The sequence below is a fragment of the Giraffa tippelskirchi genome, chromosome 4 (genome assembly GCF_054371585.1).
Source record: "Giraffa tippelskirchi isolate mGirTip1 chromosome 4, T2T-mGirTip1v1.2.pri, whole genome shotgun sequence".
Taxonomy (NCBI): Eukaryota; Metazoa; Chordata; class Mammalia; order Artiodactyla; family Giraffidae; genus Giraffa; species Giraffa tippelskirchi.
The window spans coordinates 32,666,378-32,686,704 of record NC_137278.1 but is presented as its reverse complement, the minus strand read 5'-3'; the positions used below and the strand labels follow the sequence as shown (position 1 = coordinate 32,686,704).

At 44.2% G+C, this 20,327-nt stretch overlaps 1 protein-coding gene and 1 pseudogene across 13 annotated transcripts in view; one reads left to right on the top strand and one right to left on the bottom strand.

Annotated features, from left to right (window-relative positions):
• Positions 1-20,327, bottom strand: part of DPYSL5 (dihydropyrimidinase like 5) — an 85,840-nt gene that overhangs the window by 27,545 nt on the left and 37,968 nt on the right. The gene's annotated exons all lie outside the window — the stretch shown is intronic.
• Positions 9,848-9,947, top strand: LOC145504058 (U6 spliceosomal RNA; annotated as a pseudogene).

The window sequence follows — 20,327 nt, the reverse complement described above, 5'->3', positions numbered from 1 at the left end:
GCTTCCCAACACATGAACATCTCCAATCATGCCAGACTCGACCATGGAACAGCTAACTCAGCAGGGCCTCCTGGAACCTGGTGGCTGACCAGAACGGCCCACTTATCAACCCAAGCCCTTATTTTTTTTTTGACATAAACTACTTTCCAGCCAAGCATTCCCCACTGTGCATGTGGCATTCCTTTCTATTGTGAATGTAGACCTGACATCTCACTACTGAGTTAATATGGACTTTAGGACCATTTGTTTAACCAGCAGACACAGCATCATTACATCCATTTGGCAGGATATGAAACAGAATTTTACTACTTCAAAGGGTTGCCATTATTTTATTTTTGATATTGATGACATACTGCTGGGTAAATCTGGATTGATTTGATGCCCAGTCATGTCACTTCCACTTGCCCCCTAAGGAAAACCAGTCTACGTAATAGTAATCCATTTTATGACACAGTTTCCAGGCATACACTTGGCAGGAACTCATACTGAACTCAACCTAAACCTGTTATTATAAATGTCATCTTTATGCTTCAGAAGTTACAGACCACTGTGGGCACTCGGGGGTCTTTATACTGACCGTGGACCTGCTCAGCAAGTTGAAAAGAAATTTCAGATGTAATTTATTTGCTGATATCACAGAGTTGGAAAGAATAGTGCATTGGCCTTTCCTGATTTCGTCAGGACAAATCTGGAGGGTCACTCTGTAGCATCTCCTACGTTGCTGCAGGTGTAATCACATATTTCTGAGTTCCCAGTAACAATGTTTTTCTTTTTTTCTCTACCCCTCCACTCTGCACCCCAAAGGAAAAAGTTTGATTCTCTAACTCCAAGGCCAAGAACCAACAGGTCAAGACACAAACTTGGTATCCTGATGTTGAGAAGGCACTTGGGCCTGAGCTTATCTGTGGGGTTTTTCATTAGGGATGAGGGAAGGACTTCCTGGATTATATTTTCATACTGATGCTCAGAAAAGGGGGAGGGTGTTTGGGGGAGGTTATTGGAATCAGAAGAGCTAGATCTGCTACTATCTAGATGTACAGATTAAGGGCAACTCAAATTTCACAGAGGGAACAATCCTGCACTGAGAATCAAACAACAATTTTTTTTTTTTTGGCTGCATGGTCTTACTTGCCCCAAGACATGTGGGATCTTAGCTTCCTGATCAGGGATCAAACCTGTATCCCCTGCACTGCTAGGTGGATTCTCAACCACTGGACCACCAGGGAAGTCCTTCAAATAACAAGTGTTTGTATGTGCTTTGTAAACTAAGTCCAATGCAAACGTTTTAACATTTCTTAACATGACTGAGAAAGTCATCACTTGTTCAAATGGATCTGCTTCTCTTGGAACTGCTGAACCGTTTCCTTTTCTTTTCACATTGAAATTATCTTCCATCTTTTACTCATATTTGCTTGAAGTACAGAGAAAGGAAATAACCAGCTCAGTGGTTTCTCCCTTGTGCTGAATAACTTCCTTCATCTTCAGATATCTGTTGGCTGCTTACGGGCCCTCTGGAAAGCCAGCTGTTAAGCAGCAGCACTCCTTGGGATTCGAGAGACACTCAAAAGAAGGGCCTGAGCATTTTGTCAAGTGAGATGATGTATGATGGTACTTAGAACCATGCCTGGCACTCAGCAAATACCTTTCTCATCCTGAAACATACACCCACCAGCCAAAGCCAGCTCCATGGGTATATGGCTTGTGCAGTCCCACAGTGCCCTGCATTTAGGAGGGCTCTGTCCTGGTTTAATCCCTGCTGTCATCTGGGAATTCTTAATAATTTTTAAATGAGGAGTCCCACATTTTTATCAGCTACACTGACCTGATCTAGGGAGATCATGCTTTTAACAAGTTTATGCTGGCTTTGCTGTCAATTCATCCAGCTCACGTTGAGGGCTCAGGACCATGACTCTTTCTGCCATAATTCCCTACCAGGCCACTGGAATGCTGACCACAGCTCCATCTTCTTTTATTTTTTTTTAAATTTATTTTTATCATTTTTGGTTGCATCCTAGTCCCCAACCAGAGATCGAACTCATGTGCTTTACAGTGGAAGCGCAGAGCTTTAACCACTGGATCACTAGGGAAGTCCCCTTCTGTCTTCTGTTAGAGTCTCCCCAACACTTTTTATCAAATGCTCCTTTTCTCTGAAAAACAAACAAGACAACACAAATCCTCCCCTGAACCACCTTTTCTCCCAGATACCAAGGAATGCATGATTGTTCCTTGGGGCCACCCACTGTTCCTCAGGCTGCACACAGTTCCCAGGCCTTTTATTGACCTGCTGAGTTCATTCTGCAGCTGACTGGTTTTCTCTAAATTGCACATTTATAATGAATTGCACTTCTAAACTTCCTTTTACTTTTCACTCCTACCTTCTGGGTCCCAGCCTCTGTTGCCTCATCCAGGGCATGGTCCCACTTCCTGACCTTGCTATGCTCTCACAGCATTACCATATCTATAACTCACCCTTCATTCTTTGAATTTTCAGCAGAGGAGACAGGCAACATTCAACCTGCAATATACTTTGGGAAAAGAACATTTTTCACACTTTATCTGCCTGCCGTTTAAAAGCACATTAATGCTATATTTAGATGCAAAATGGTAGAGTGACAAGAACCAGACAGATCTAGATTTATAGATTAGCTCCATCATTTATGGTTATAAAATCTTGGGCAAGTTATTTAATCTCTTTGAGCTTCATTTTCCTCGTTGGTAAAATGGAGTAATAATACACCACTTGTGGGGTTACTATGAGAATTAGATGAGATAATGTGTGTAAAGCACCAAGGACGGTACCCTCACAGAGTAGGAGCCTAGTAAATACGAGTGATTTACACTACTATTATAACTATTACAGTTAATGAACACTAAGCATAATTTCTGGGTAACACGAATGTGTACACCATGTTAAGTGTATCAGATGCTCCAGAAGAAGTGAGAAATATAAGAACCTTAAGATGCTTAAGTGAGAAATACAAGTACAGTTAGCAAAACAAATAAGACAAAAAGGTTCATTTCTAATAGAAATGACTTCAAAATAATGAGGGTACAAAGCAGCACAAGATAACTTTCCTCAATGGTGACAGCATCATCAAGTTCAACAAAAGACAAGGGGAGTGGAAGGACACAGTAGGGTGGGCAGGCTGAAGGCTGGAAGCGGGCAGATGTGACCCTCTAGGGCAGGAAATGATGTGGGCAGAGTCAGGGACACCGCTGGAGGACAGAGAAAAGACCTGGCTGGTTTGGTTGAGGCAGGACTGATTATGACCAAAGTGGGTGGACCTTGGTGACCTTGGATTCCATCAGTCAGCAAAGTGTGTTGTGGAGGTGGTGGTGATGAAGGGCTTCGGGAGTGTGGGGGTTTAGGAGCACATTTGCAGAGAGGACTCTGGTCACCCCCATCCTTGGACATGTCTGTAGTCACGGCAGGCTTCTGGGCAGAGAGAGAACATGAAAATCAGACTCCATAACATGACTCCGACTATACAGTGCAAACTCAACTGCAGTGCCTAGATGATGAACCACAACTTGGGAATTGGGATGAAGGTTGTATGTGAAACCCATTTCTAGGAAGAAGCAACAGCCAGGTTTAATGACAGAAGAGGATGTGATGTAACTAACAGGGGAGGTTTTATGACTATATGGCTGCAAAAACAGTATCAGGAGAGGAGCCACCAAATTTAGGACAGAAGGGAGTTTTTAGACATCTTAAGGTAGAGCTGACTGAGGCACTGGAGCAGAGGTGAAAATCGCTACCTAATTTCCATTGAGCACATGCTCTGTGCTTGTTTTTCACAATAGTCCTGTGAAATACATGTGTTATCCCCATTGTCCAGATGAGGAAACTGAGGGTTGCACTTCTATTAGACTGGGAAAGATATCTCTCCCCATCCGTTCTAGAGGGAGGTAGATAGAGGAGGAGGTGATCCAAAGTGACGTGGAGGGGAGCTGAGGGTGCCCAGGCCCTTGGTCCCAGACTTCTTAGCAAAACAGAGGGAAAGTTCTGGGAAAATTAGAAGTGTTGGCCTGAGCCAAGATGGAGGTAAAGAAAAGCATATGGGAAATGTACTATAGAATCAACAAGAGAAGGCTGAATGGAACACGCCATGTTAGATGGCCAGTTCTGTGAAGTCAGGAGCAGGGACAGAGAAAGCAGGCTGGGATTGCCAAGGGAATGGGCACCCAGGGGCCAGGGACGGCCAACAAAGGGGTCCAGGTGAGGTCCAGCACAGCCAAAACCAGGGAGGGGTCCCAGAGCAGAGTCAGGCTGGGGCTGAGAGTGACATTTGAAATTTTGCATTTGTTCAAGATACGTTTCTATTCACTGATAGTGTGTGGAGGCAGGAGGCTCTGGTGGGAGTGGCCTGAACTCTGGAGCCTGGCAGACCTGGGTCTGAGGTCTGGCTTTTATCACTGAGGAGTCCTGTGGTCTTGAGCAAGTGCGCTCTGGCTTGGGATGATGGGGGTGCCACTCCCAGACGGAGGGGTCCCCAGCAGAGGAGTGGGGTTGTGGTGGATATGCTGAGTTTCGGGCAGGTGCGCAGAGGAGCCTAAGATGTAGCTGCAGACATGGGAGTCATCAGTAACAGATCACCTGGGGAGAGGAGGTGGGGAAGAGGAGAAGGCAATCTGGGATAGGATCCCGAGAGGCGACCACAGAGGAGAGGAGTTAGACAAAGACAAGACCACGGGGAGGAGAGCCAAGAAGGAGGAGGAAGGGCAGGCTGGCATGGGGTTATGGAAGCCAAGGAAACACTGTCACCAAAGCAGGCATCTTCCTGGCTCACTGCCTTCAAGCAGAGGTGAGCTGCCGTAGAAGTTAAGACACCCTTGTAGGAAACTCAGGCCCCCCTTCCAGAGGTGAGCAGACCAGGTTAACCTGCAGGTATCACGGACAGTGGGCATATCCTCTCGGGAAGCCTGATTTAAGCCAGCCTGGCTCCTGCTCCAAAGGTAGGCCCTGGGCACAAAAACATAACCAGCTGCAATCAAGAACAGACCTGCTGAGAGAAAGTTCCAAGATTCAGTGTGAAATCCCATATTCCCTCCCTGCCTTCAGCCCCATCAATAAAGAGCAGATCTGATCGCTGCGCGGAGCAGCTAGGTCAGGCACTGGTCAGTAGGAGGCTGTGCATTGCTCCCCTTTCCCTTCTGTTGCAAATTCCTGAAGACAAAGAGGTGCTGGCCCTCTCCAGGGCTGGTGGCAGAAGCTCCGGCCGAATCTGGAAAGGCTAATTTCAGAGGACCTGGCAGAGAAAGATGCTTCCTTGGCTTTGGGATTTTCATCCCTGGAGGGCCCCCAGGCAGCAAGAGAGTAATCCCCACCGTAGAAACTTTCAGAATAAATTAGACCCAGAGAAACTCTCCTGGAGGGATGCAGACCAAGATGGCAACCTGGCCCCCAAGAAGTGCACGAGGGTCACCTGCACAGCAAAGGCTGCCCTCACCTAATCTTCACAAACACTGGGTTGGACAGATGTTTCCACCATCTCAGTTTTTGAGAGATGAAACAAAACTGGGATCTAGGTATTTTTACTCCAAATCTCATACTCTTGGATAACATGGAGAATAGATCTGATACCAACCAATAGGAACTAAGGGCAGAGCCTCATAGCCTGGGGCAATCCCACTGCAGATTCAGGGTCTCCAGAGGCTATACTTAAAATAGACCAGAGGTAGGGAATTATATACATCAGCCATAACATTCTCTCACTTTGTAATGGGGAATACATGAATACCAAATGGTGGGAGAAATGTAAAAACATGCATGGTTTTCATCATGAAATGACACACATTTCCATAGGAAGACAGGCCCTTTAAATCCTGAAATGAATTGTGTTAATTTCCCAGGCTCAACAGATTCACATGTCCTAGGCACACAGAGGCAGCCTGCTAGCACAAGGTGACCCCCCTCCCAAAGAAGCCATCGGACCCCTGTGGCAGGTAGCACCTGGGCTGAACTCACTTTCAGGAGTGAAATGAACATTTACTGACAGCCTGCTCTGTGCAATGTTCTTAATATTTATTATCTTATTTGGTCCTCAAAATGACTATAATTGAAAACAAGAACTCAGATATCTGTATACCCACATTCGTAGCAGTATTTTTCATAACAGCCAAAATGCAGAAGCGACCAAGTGTCGATCGACAGATGAATGGATAAACAAAATGTGGTATGTACATAAAGTGGAAGTGGATGTCATCCAGCCTTAAAAAAGAAGGAAAAAATGACACATGCTACAACATGGTTCAATCTTGCGGACATTAAGCTCCGTGAAATAAGCCATTCACAAATGGACAAAAACTGTATGATCCTACTTTTATGAAGTTGGAGTAATCAACTTCATGGAGGTAGAAAGTAAAATGGTGTTTTCCAGGGGCTGGGAGAAGTGGGGAGAATGGAAATTAGTATTCACTGAGTACAGAGTTTCAGTTGGGAACGATGGAAAAGTTCTGGAGATGGATTATTGTGGTGACAACATTGTGAATGTACTAAATGTCACTGAACTGTACATTTAAAATGGTTAAAATGAGAAATCTTATGTTATATATATCTTGTGTGTGTGCTTAGTCAAGACCAACTCTTTGCGGCCTCATGAACTGTGACCTGTCAGGCTCCCCTGTCCATGGAATTCTCCAGGCAGGAATACTGAAGTGGCTGCCATTTCCTCCTCCAGAGGATCTTCCTGACCCAGGGATCAAACCCGAGTCTTTTGCGTCTCCTGCACTGCAAGCAGATTCTTCATCACTAGTGTCACCAGGGAAGCTCCATATATATATATCTTATCACAATAAAAATTTAAAAAAATATATATGATTCTGTAGGGTAGAGCTTACTCTTCTCATTTTATAGATAAGAAAAATGGGGCTCAGAGGAAATCACGCAGCCAGAAGGAATGAGTGTCCATCTGTCTCTGGAGTTCCATGTCTCCTTCACACGATACCGCCCCTTCCAGGGCTCAGGATAGCCCTGGCAAGACTGCGGGGCTCCCTGGCTCCAAGATTCCTCTGTCAAAGGATGGAGGAAAGCCCAAGTGAAACTGGATCTAACTGCAGTTTAGAAACAGAGGGGTAGGTGGGGCTTGGGCTTGAATTACAAGGACGAAAGCTGAGAATTGTGCCAACATCTAAAATTATGAAACGAGGAGCTCCAGGCGTCTCTCTAATCCAGAATGATTATCTTCACTGCCGAGCACCCGATTTAAATTCATTGTGTTTAATACAAAGCCACAGAACAGAGCAGGCTGTCTCCTGACATGCAGTTACCATGGAGACTGGAGAGGATTCTCAGAGGGAGTTATGTGGCAGAGAGAAAGTGGCTGCCAGCTTCTGAGAAGGCAAGGGGCCTCGGAAAACCATTCTAAAATAGAGCCCAGAGAAGCCTTTTGTCATCCTCCTACTTAGCAAAGCCCCTTCAGAACGCAAAGGGGGAAAGTTTACAGGCAAGCAGGGCATGACTATCTTTATTAAAAGCCCAGGTTGCCCACAGATGCCGGAGAGGAGGGGTTTATCATCAGTCCAGAAATAAACCACACGTAACCCCACTTGCTCTTCTTCCCTCATCTACTCCAACGTTGGCGAGTCTTCATCTTGGGCCCAAATTTCAGTGATATCAGTGTCAAACTGCTGAGGGAGGCTGCCCGGCCGCCACTCTGGTCACTGATGTTGGGGAATGTGGGCTGGAGTCAAGGCTGGGGAGGTACCAGGGCCCATGCCTGTACTTCAATCTTGGCACGGTATTTCACTCCCTGAGACTCAGCTTCCCTACCTGGAAAGGAAGGAAAAGAAGGTCTGCCTGTGGGAGACCTTAAAGATCATGAAAAGAAGGGTGTAAGGAATACAGAAGTGCTGAACTGACAGCTCAGATCAGCCCTACTGGAGGGGACAGGGCTGGAAGCTTAGCTGCAGGTCCCATGGAGAGCCAGGCACTGCCAGGTTCCAGCTGGGGATCTTGGAGCCCCGAACCCACCAGAGGCTCCACAGGCTCCATTCTGAACATTGTATTTTCCACAACAGGAAAAATAGACTCTTTGATGGACCACTAAGTCTGTGACTTAAGAGATTCAGAGCTTGACTGCTTGCCCAAATATGTGCTCTAGTTATCTTAAGCCTGATAGGAGACTTCCCTGGTGGTCCAGTGGTTAAGACTCCATGTTTCCAATGCAGGGGGGTGTGGGTTCAATCCTTGATTGGGGAACAAAGATCCCATGGGCTGCACAGTGCAGCCAAAAAATAATAAAAAATAAAATAAAATGCAGCTTCTTAAGACTGGCAAAGTGAGAGTCAGGGCAGCACACCAGGAAAGAGCTACAGCCTAGGCCTGGTGGTAACTAGGGTACCAAACAGAATGGAAACCTGACCGAGGGAAAGGTTGAGAGTGGCAACAGCTAAATGGATAGAATTTCAGCTCATGGAAGTTTTACCCTAATCTAGTCTGTGTCTCTTCTCTGCTGACTCTAAATGTAAGACAAGGAGGGAGCGAGAAGGAGCAGAGCAAACTCTTCCCTGTGACATCATCACAATTTATTGTACAAAAAGATCTGGATCTTGTGAAGATAATATATCAAGATCAATATGTAGCCAAGTACCACAGAAGACAACATCCTTACGAACCTCATCTGAACCCCCAGCGCCCAATTAAGTTTCTTTCAACACACACACATATCACAGATTTTTTTCTCTCCAATTAACTTTAGAAATATTTAGAGAAAATTCTTTACTTTTAGCTAACAGAAAGGGACCATGCTAAGGGCTGAAAATGTTTATCAAGTGCTTGGTTAATCCACTCAGTTTACAATTCTTTTACGTTTTTAGTTTATAGCCTGCACTGAAAAAGTTTGCTTCCAAGGAAATAGAATAGCCAAAACAACTTTGAAAAAGGACAGGGACTTCCCCGGTGGTCCAGTGGCTAAAACTCTGCATTCTCAGTGCAGAAGACCTGAGGGTTTGGTTGCAGTTTGCAGAAATAGATCCTACGTGCCCCAACTAACAGCTCGACTGCTACAACTAAAAAGATTCCACATACCACAGGAAGTTTGAGGATTCTGTGTGCTGCGATGAAGACTGGACACAGCCAAATAAATAAATACATAAATAAAATTTTTAAATATTAGTAATAATAATAATTATAAAGGTCAATAAAGTAATAAAGCAATAATAATAATAAAGGGCAAGTTGGAAAATGTACTACTGGCTTTCAAGACTTGTAAAACTATAATATGTCAAATTGGTATAAAGATAGATTAATAGATGAGAAGACTAGAAAAAAGAGTGCTAAAATAGACCCACACATATATGGTCAACTGATTTTTGACATGGGATGATATTTTCAACAAATGATGCTGGAAAAATTGGATAGCCATATGCGAGAAACTGAATATCATATTTAAAAACTAACTTAAAATGATCACAGACCTAAATTTAAAAGCTATTATTATAAAACTTCCAAAAGAAAACATAGAAGAAAATCTTAATGACCTTGGATTTTGCAAAAAATTTTTCAATTACAACACAAAAATCAAACTATGAAAGAAAAAATCTATAAACTGACTTCAAAATGAAAAACTATTGCTCTTCCAATGGCAATGTTAAGAAAATCAAGAGGAAAGTCTGAGAGAAAATATTTGCAAAAAACATACCCAACAAACGACTTGTAGCTAGAATGTTTAAACAACTCTGACAACCCAATAAAAAGAAGACAAATGTGAGGTGGGAGGTGGGGTGGTGGTGGTTCAAGAGGGAGGGGTCATATGTATACCTATGGCTGATTCATGTTAATGTATGGCAGAAATGATCTGTAAAACAACTATCCTCCAATTAAAAACAAGCAAAAAGAGGAGACACATAGTGCTCACTTCAGCAATAGTAAACTTGGAACAATACAGAAATTAGCATGATCCCCACACAGGGATGACACACAGACTTGTGAAGCATTCCATATTTTTTAGTTATAAGTTAAATAAGTACTAGGGTTGTAATGCTGTGCAAATATTTGTGCTCAGTCGCTCAGTGGTGTCCGACTCTTTGAGACCCCATGAACTGTAGCCCTCCATGCTTCTCTGTCCATGGGATTTCCCAGGCAAGAATACTGGAGTGGGTTGCCATTTCCTTCTCCAGGGTATCTCCCTGACTCAGGGATCCAACTCACATCTCTTGCATCTCCTGCATCGGCAGGTGGATTCTTTCCCACTGCATCACCTGGGAAGCCCAGGGATGTAATGTACAACATGATAAATACAATTAACACTGCTGAATATTGTAAGTGAAAGCTGTTAAGAGAGTAAATCCTGAGAATTCTCATCACAAGGAAAAAAACTTTTTCTTTTATTTTGTATTTATTAACATATGGGATGATGAATATTTACTAAACTTATTGGGGGTAATCATTTCATGCCATATATAAATCAAATCATTATTCTATACATCTTAAACTCATACAGTGCTTATATCAACTATATTTCAATAAAACTAGAAAGAAAAAAACATTTGGGCTTCCCTGGTAGCTCAGACAGTAAAGAATCCACCTGCAATGTGGGAGACCTGGGTTCAATCCCTGAATTGGGAAGATCCCCTGGAGGAGGAAATGGCAACTCAAGTTTTCTTGCCTGGAGAATCCCTCATGGACAGAAGAGCCTGGCGGGCTAGTGTCCTTGGGGTCACAAAGAGTAGGTCATGACTGAGCAACTAAGCTCAGAAAGAAAAAAAAAAATTACCTATTCTTTACATTTCATAAAAAAAGACCCAGTGACTCAAAACATAGGGAAAAGACGCAAATGCTTCACCAAAGACAGACAGAGGGTAAAAAAGCACATGTAGAGACATGCAACACTAGGGAAATGCAGTTTAAAACTACAGTGAACTACCACTGACACATCTGTTAGAATGGCTAAAACGAGAAAGACTGACCATAACTAAGTGACGACAGAATGTGGAAGGAACAGACAATGTTACAACCACTTTGGAAACCAGTTTGGCACTTCTTAAAAAGCTAAATGTATACAGACCATATATTCTAGCCATCCCACTTCTAGGTAATTACACAAGGAATAGTAAGCATATGTCGACATAAACATACGGATACAGATATTCACAGTAGCTTTATCTGTAATAGCCAAAAACTTAATAATGCTAAGTCAAAGAAACCAGACCAAAAAAGAAATACATACTGTAGTATTCCATTTATATATAAATATTAAAACGCAAATTAATCTATAGTGACAAAAAACAGATCAGTAGTTACTTGGAGCAGGAAAGGATTAGAAGAGACACAAAGAAACTTTTGGGGGGTGATGGATATGTTTATTATATTGATAGTGATGGCTTTACAGTATATACATATGTCCAAACATATCAAAATATACATTTAAAAAATGTGTGGGGACTTCCCTGGTGGTCCAGTGGTTAAGACTCTGAGTTTCCAATGCAGGGGGAATGGGTTCTGTCCCTGGTTGGGGAAATAAGATCCCACATGCCTCAAGGCATGGCCAAAAACACATACGAGACTTACTGTATGTCATCTATACCTTAATCAAGTTATTGGAGAAAAAAGTGTTAAACTCTTTTAAAATTTAAAAAAATTTTGTTTAAAATTTTTAAAAAGAATTTTTTCTATCAGATATTTTTTTAAGTGGGAAAGGAATCAAGGTATATTCTCCATTAGTTCTCTTTTTAAAAATTTTATTTATTTATGGCTGTGCTGGGTATTCGTTGCTGGGTGGGCTTTTCTCTAGTTGCAGTGAGCAGGGCTTTCTACAGTTGCAGTGCGAGGGCTTCTCATTGTGGTGGCTTCTCTTGTTGCGGAGCACAGGCTCTAGGGCACACGGGCTTCAGTAGTTGCGGCACGTGGGCTTAGCAGTTATGACTTCCAGGCTCTAGAGCACAGGCTCAATAGAGTAGGATTAGTTGCCCTGAGGCACATGGGATCTTCTTGGATAGGGAATCGAATCTGTGTCTCCTTTTTTTTTTTTTTAAAGTGGCTTCCTGGGTTACCCAATCATGATTTTCTTCATTCTATACATACTCTCCCCAAGAACAAAGTTCACCAACGTATACCAAGTTTAATTTTATTTTTAAATATTGAGGCCACTGTAGAGAGTTTAAATCTAAAGCAGAAAGTTATTTTTAGATTAGAGGATGAATTCACTAATCTGCAATGGCACTTCCAACTCTAAAAGTGTGTATGAGTGAGTTCATATGTATGTGAGAGTGAGTGTGTGAGTGTGATACTGTGTGAGAGTATGTGAAAGTGTCTAAGTGTGTGAGTGTGTGTATAGTGTAAGAGATAAACATTGGTAAGTGAGAAAGTTCTTAACTATAGTTGGTCTACAGCTTTATCCTCATATAGTCACTAATTAGGGATCTTATAGCTTCTAATTTTTAATTAACAATAAATAAAAAAAGGATCTGAAGGAGAGAAAAATGTATTGGTGGCAGGGATAGGCTTAGGGAAAAAAGAGGCAGAAACAACCAAGGGGAAAAATGTGGTGTCTACACACATTTCTACCTGCCAATGGACCATTCTAAGACATGCACCTGACCTTCAACATAGACATATGGCAACTTCAGATTGGAGGCAACCTCAGTGAGGGTTGGGAGAAGAGATATTTTCCACTGAGATTTTTGAACCATCCTATAAGACCATATTCAAATAGTTCTTAAAATATTAAAAAAATATGCAAGCTTTAAGAAAAGAAAAAACGAAGAAGAAAAAGACAGCATTCATGTACTATAGCATCACCGAAGTATACATACAATACACGATGTAGTTTTCCTGATCTTTTTTTAAACACCAGAGGATGAGAGTATAAAAGCAGAGTCTGTATGAGGTATGACAGTTTTCCAAGATGCGTGGGTTTAATCACAAAGGATACATTTATCTCTATTCTTGAACCAAAGGTTTTAAAAAGCAACAATCTCTCTGTATAGATCAATTCTTTGCAAACACTCTTATTCTAGGAATTGAGGAGCTGCTTGGTCACCATAGGAGGTTTCTTCCCAAACTAGATATAAAAATGTGTAAGAAACGATAGATCTCCTCTCCCACATTCGTTCTAAGAAGGATCACCTGGCCTACGTGTTGGCCTGCCAGTTAATGCAGATGTTAGAATCAAAGTTGTCAGCTAATTTTCCTAACAGGAGATACCTGATTGGAAGCAGGACATCTTTAAATAGCCTCTGCTACCTGCTGAGTTTATGACTATCTGTCTCTGTTTCTAAGAGAAAGAAAGGAGAGAGAAAATGATCTAAAAGTCATCACCAGTACTATATAGGCTGCATTTGAAATCTGCAACAGAGTCAACCCTGACTATAGAGATGGGAACCAGTTTTTCTTAAGTTCCTAGTTGATGTCTAACAGCTCCTGAGGAGACTGTACAAATGGATTTTCCAGGGGTTGGTCCTCAATCAGCAGAATCTGTTTAACAAACAGTCATATAGTGCTTAGTAAGCACCAAGTACTATCTTTTAAATATAGTTTTTATTCTGTTCATTCTTTATTTTTGGCCAGGCAGCTTGCGGGATCTCAGTTCCCCGACCAGGGACTGAATCCAGGCCACGGCAGTGAAAGCGCTGAGTCCTAAACGCTGGACCACCAGGGAACTATGAAGTACTATTTTAAATTTTTTACCAGTAGTAACACCCATAAAGTATTATCATAATCTCCACTTTTCAGGAAACAGAGACACAGACAGATTAACTGATCCAAATCACACAGCCAGTAAATGTGGAGCTGAAATTCAAACTCAGACTCCGGTGTGTCTATCTGAGTCTGTGCTCACGACTGCCACTCTGTGCTGACATTCATCTATCATTCATCTATTTCTTGAGCATTGACTCCATGTTTAAAGCTAAATGAGTCTGTGGTGAGTCTCGAGTTAGATATAAATTGTGGTCTCTGCCCCTCAAAGTTTTCAAATCAGTTAAGAGACAAACGTTACACAGGAAACAATAAGAAAGCCCCAGGATAACCCATTATTTCAGCTGGGGAGAAAAAAGTGGATTCCTGGAGCTGAATTAGCTGGAGGAAATACGTGACATGAGCTTGGTAGGTGGTGAAGGTCTCCTGTGGGTGGGCAGGAAGGGGTGGCAGCAAGGAACATGGGATGTCCATGGGGAGGGGGCTGAGAAAACCCCTTTCCTGGTGAATGGGCACACGTTGGGAGTGCGGATTGAATGGAAAGGAAGGTCAGATGGGGAAGCCGTCCAGGGTGAAGATCCAGGATTCCAGACTAGACAGCAGGAAGCCACTGCAAGCTCTCAAGCAGGACATGACCCTGTTGGTTAAACTGGGGACACAGGCAACAGGGGCACTATGTGGACAGTAGAACAGTCTCACTGCAAAGCCCAAGTAGCTGGATCAACTAACCTAAGAGACCAGAGAGAGCCAAGGCTAGGCCTAGGGTGAAAGCGGGTAGTCACAGCCTGGGGACTGACATTTATCGTGCATGTCCTCTGTGCCAGGGACTGGGTGAGTGTTTTTCATGCATCATCTTATTTCATCCTCACAATGACTGTTTGCAGATGGTAAAAACAGTCAGCTCTAAGGCACTGGCATCAATGTTACTCCTCTAGGGACAGTGGTGTGTTATAAAGCCACCATCTCGGGAAAGCAGAAATCTCACCCCACGGTCTGCCTGATGCGTCAGTTCTGTGATGCCTTTATCTGGTCCAGGCAAGTTTGCAGCCATACACTGTCAGGTTAACTATTTGCATGCAGCCCACAGAGAGGTCCTAGGCTCTCTGAAAGGGGTGACTGACTAGATCTGGGGTTTCGGGAGCCCATGATTGATAGGGTAAAAAGGCCCTCAGACTAAGAAACCTACATTCTGGCCCAACTATGTTTGGGACTCGGGGCAACTCCTTTACTCTCTCTTCCTACAATAGCAGGGTGGGAGATTTCTAAGATTTCTAAGGTCTCTCCAGCTTTTTAGAGGAATGAAGTGAAATTGGGAACATTAATTAATAAGCAAGATCGTATGAGTCTGGATCTCAATAAGCAGGAAGTATTACTGCAAAGCTAAAAGACTGGAAATTTAGCTAGAATTAAACAGAAACGGACAGAATACTGGAGTCAAGAAGAAAGGAAGTGAGCCGCATTTAAAGGTTTAATTCCAAAAGAGCAAGCTTCAATGGCATAATAGCAAAAACAGTCCGCCCAATGGATAAATGGGCTGCTTGGTAAGAATGTTGGCAGGCTGGATGCCAAAGGGAATTTATTTATGTCCCAGTGTGTCGTATCTCAGGACTCTGACAGGTTTAGTACTTTACAGTGGGAGAAGGGGAGAGGATCAGGACCCTCCACTGGGGGCGGGACGTGAGAGGCCATTCTAGCCTGTGCCACTGAACATCCACTAGGCTGAGTCCATGCTGGCCAAGCACTTGTCCAGTTAGGACTTGGCTCCCCTTGTAGTTTGACTACAAGAATAGATATCCTGCTGCTGCTGATTTTGAGTTCGTGGGAGGCTGTCTCTGTGACCAGATGGCTCTGGCACAGACAAGAGGCAGATTCTGGGTCCTCAAAGAAAAGGGACAGGCCTAGCTGGATTTCCAGTGGTAACACTTGACCATGGCCAGCTCCCAGCTCACCGATGCTGCCTCTGGGGTATAGACAGGAGGGCAGAACACAGCACCAGGGACACTTAGCAAGTACAGGGGTTCTAGGCCCCAGGCTAGAGCTTGGGAGCCTAATCATGGGACCCTATAATGTAACTAGAAGGAGAGAAACAAATAAATAATACTGGGAAGGGTGAGGTGAGGCAGGCCCAAGCTTTCCATGGTGATTCAGGTATCAGCCTGACACATAAGGTGAGGGTTAGATGGGCAACAGGGCTAATAGCCAGGACAACATGCCATTCAAAACAGCCGAGAAAGTTCCTTAATAATCCGCATGCTAGTGTTAGAATCATCAAGGATGCTTCAAAAAACATACTGATGGGGGAAGACACAGACCTAAAGACATTGATTTCATTGGTCTGGGGTGGAGGGTGGGGGGCAGCAGAGGGGAGGGGCCTGGACACATATTTTTTAAAAATTCCCCAAGTAGTTTTACTGTAATTTGCTTTCAAAGGTTGAAAACCATTGGCCTGGACAGTGGTTCTTAATATATCTTTGGAGGAGTGGGAAGCAGAAAAGGCATCCAGGAAGCTTTTTCCCATTGTCCATGGCTGCCCCCTTTATCACTGTCTCAGTGAAGGGGCTGTGCCTGGAGTTGAAAAAGCCTGATTCTGATATTCCCACCGGACCATGGAGAGCCATTGGTGGGGTGGAGCCCAATGGCCTGCATTAACACTCTTCTTGTGTAATATTAAATTCACACAAAAGAGTAAATATAATGTATAAGTAGGCTAAGCAGAATAATAATAAAAGACTCCCATGACCCAAGTGAAATCCTACACCTTTGTTAACACAACTGGTGTCACAGGCTCTCCTCCCTCCCCTCCTGTCCCAGGCTCCCCAAGGAGGTAACCTCCTTCTTCAATGGGGGCATTTTTAACAAGCAGGGGGTCCTGGGCCTCTGAGAGGGTGGGGCCTGCAGGTTGGGAGGGTGTGGAGGAGGCAGACAGGAGGATCAAAAGGATCAAGTGACTGGGCTGTGAGCAAGGGGGGGCGGAGGCTGGGGAGCCAGGCAGAGCCTGCCACAGCCTCTAACAGAAGCAGAGGCGGGCAAAGCATTTGTTAAAGAAGTGCTAGAGAAATCCCTTTAGACCTAGTACAATGGAGTCCCAGATGCTCGCAGAAAAGCCAGCCTTTCAACTGTTTTGTTTTCCCAGCCCTGGCTGCTGCCACCAAATTAACAAGCATGCAATAGCTCAGGGGGTGCAGAGTTCAAGGCCCTGCGGATCTGTCGGACAAGAACAAAAAGGTGCAACTTGATCTCTCTTTCTCTATAGGCTAATCACACAGGAGAGCTTTTCCTTGGGGTTATTATTCTATTATAAACCCAGCTGCTTACAGCGAATCAACTGCTACCTTTCTTAGAAGGTACGAAGTAGGTCAGCAACGATCTACCAGGGTGCACAGGCTCGGCTTGAGTGCCACAGGCTGTATGAATAATTAAACCCACACATCCCAGAGATCAGCATTGCCTCCGAGAGCATTTCTTGCCCTAGGAGACTGTCAGGAATTAGAGGTAAGAGGAAGCCAAAAAAATCCAGCTGCAGGTGTACCAAAAGGGAGGAGCAATCCAAGAGTGGAGGGGAGTGAGGACCAGGGCAGGAAGCCAGGTCTTAGGAGGCTGGGATGTTTGATGAAGAACTCTGGGCAGAGTCTCCTGAAGGGGTCCGGGGAGGACTGGGTCAGGGGCTGTGTTATGAAATAGACATTTAATATGAGCTGGGGCACAAGGAGAAACATGCAAAAGGTGCATGTTGCTTGCTTAGGCGGTGGTTATAACAAAGGCACAGTTTAGGTGACACAAGCAGTCAGACTGGCTTGGGGTCTACGGGCCTTACATTTCCTATAACTAGCACGTGGCATGGATTGGAGGGTGCCTGAAACTGCAGGAACTGGGAGAGGTGTGACCTTTAAATCACACAGGGGCTTTTTATATGTTTTTCTAGAGGCAGCTGATTCCATGGATGAGAAGCTTGAAAAAGATCAAAAGTTACCCACCGCCTTGTGCAAAGATGCACGTGCAAAGGTCTTCACCGGCCATAAAGAGCTGCAGGCTCTCAGAGGAAAACTCGTCACTCCTGGCTAATGAGGCCCTGGCAGATGACAATGAGGAAAAGAAGACAAAGAAGGCCAGCCTGCCCTCCCAGAGGCTGGTAGGCAGCACAGTGACAGCATGGCATCTGACTCTGGAACAAAGATTTCTCAAGGAGGGGGAGGGGGGACAGTAACCAGCAAGCTACAATTTTGGAGCAAGGCAGCACCTTGGACACAATTTTTGGTACACACTGCAGAATAGACCCTGGCATGGATTGGTGTGGTAATCAGAGTTATACTGATGATGAGTACTGGGGCCTCTCTTGGAATCCTGTTGGGAGTATCAACTGTTACAACCAGATTGGAAAGTGATTTGGCAGCATCTCCTAAAGCTAAACATGTGTGTCTTCTATGACCCGGCACTCTCAACCCCCAGGAACAGGCCCAGCAGAAATGTACACGTTTGCTAAATGACATGTACACAACATTCACAGCCACAGCATTTGTAATAGCCCCAAACTAATGACCTTGTTGATGGTGGAATGGCTGGGTACGACAGGGGCTTTTGCATAGTTGAATACTAGAAAGCAATGAAAGTGAATTAAGAATGATGTGCAACAACATGGGTGAATTTCACAAAAATAATACTGAGCAAAGGAAGCCAACACAAGGGGACAGACTGCCTGAGCCCATTTACATTAAACACAGTCAAAACCAACCTATGGTGAATATACAGAAAACCACTGACATCTGCACTTTAAATAGGTGAATTGTATGGCGTGTATACCTCAATTAAGCCGTTATTTAAAAAACAAAAAGACTATGGTATTAGAAGTCAGGATAGTGACTCTCCTTGGTGAGGAGTAGTGACTGGGGAGGGGACACAAGGGGGAATTCTGGGTGCTGGCAATGTTTGGTTTCTTGATTTGGGTGCTGGTCACAAGGGTGTGTTCAGTTGTGACAATTCTTTGTACTTAGAATCTGTGCACTTCTCTATATGTCTGCTATACTTCAATAAAAATAACCAGAGGGCTTTCTGGTGGTCCAGTGGTTAAGAACCTGCCTGCCAATGCAGGGGATATGAGTTCGATCCCTGGTCTGGGAGGATTCCACGTGCTGCAGGGCAACTAAGCCCATGCACCACATCTACTGAGCCTATGTGCCATAACTACTGAAGGCTGTGCATCCAGAGCCCATGCTCCACAACAAGAGAAGCCACCACAATGAGAAGCCTGGCCACCACAACTAGAGAGTACCCCCCACTCGCCAAAACAGAGAAAGCCTGCGCACAGCAACAAAGACTCAGTGCAGCAAAAAAAAAAAACAAAAAAAAAACACTTAAAAAAATTTTAAAAATTAACCACAAACAAAGCAGGCCTGGCCTGGCAGGGCTCAAGTGCATGGACATGGTGAGCTGAAAGCGCTCACTCACTTCAGAAAAGCCCTGACTGCCACCTGGATCCCCTCGAGAGGACCCTGCCAGTATGTATGAGGATGGGGCTCCCCATTTCATGAGTGAGGCATCATCTGCAGGGCCCCAGAGTAATTCTCAGAGGAGAAACTAGGGAGGGTTCACAAAACACCTCTCTTCCCTGGGCTTGGCTCCAGTGGGCAGCTGTGGCCTGGGATATCATCCTCACCTCAGCACAGGCTGGGCTATGGCCACTGTGACTCCCCACAGCTTAGCCTTCAGGGGTCTGATCTGCTGCTCCAGGACTGGGAAGGAGGCATATCCTCAGGGAGATCTTCAGGGCCACCTGCCTGAGGTGGGCTAGCCTGTAATGTTGCAACTCCAAGGCCAGCCTCTGCCTGTCCCACCCTGGCTATTCAGGGTGGGTTTGGGGAGCTCCAGCAGGAGGAGCACTGAAGCCCCCAGGAATATGGATCCCAGAGAGAGCACTGAGCATGGGAGAGGGGCTCCCTGAGGACCCCAGAGAGAACAGAGGTGAGATTTTAGGATACAGGGCCACTGGGGATTTGCAGCAGTGGGCCAAAGTAGGACATAGGACTGTAACCCCTGGGCCAGTGGCCAGTGGACTCCTTTCACCCAGGGAGCGTTAGAGGCTAAGTCCTTTATAGATCAGACTGTACAAAGGGCTGCTGCCGAGGCCAGGGACTTCTGGCCCTTGAGATTCTAATTCAATTCTTCATTTGAAAAAATCTTCATAGATGAATCTGATGCACAGTTGGATGTAGAAACCCACATGGATAAATATCAATCACTTATTCATTCAACAAACATTTATTGGTCAGCTACTCTAATTCTAGGTCAGGGTCAGGCTCTAGAAACACAGAAGAATATGGTCAGGCCTTGCCCTTAAGGGCAAGCCCATAGTCTGAGCTTCAGAAAGAAGCCTGCATGTGACAGATAATTACAATGCAGAGATGACAGCAATGACAGGATTCTGGAGCACAGACAAATGGTGAAAAAAATCTATTTGTGATGCTTTTGAGAAAATGTAATTTCGTCTTGATTCATTTGTTTCACAGGTCTGAATTTTTGTATTTTGCATTGAAGTAGCTCAAGCCCAGCTCAGTAATTCTTAAATATTGTCCGTGATAATTCTCTCTGGAAAGAGGGCCCACCACCAGTGGTTTTTAAGCTGTTTTTAAAAATAACAAGTTAGGAAAGATAATCAAAGTTACCTAATTATGTCTATTTCATAATTTCTACCATTAAA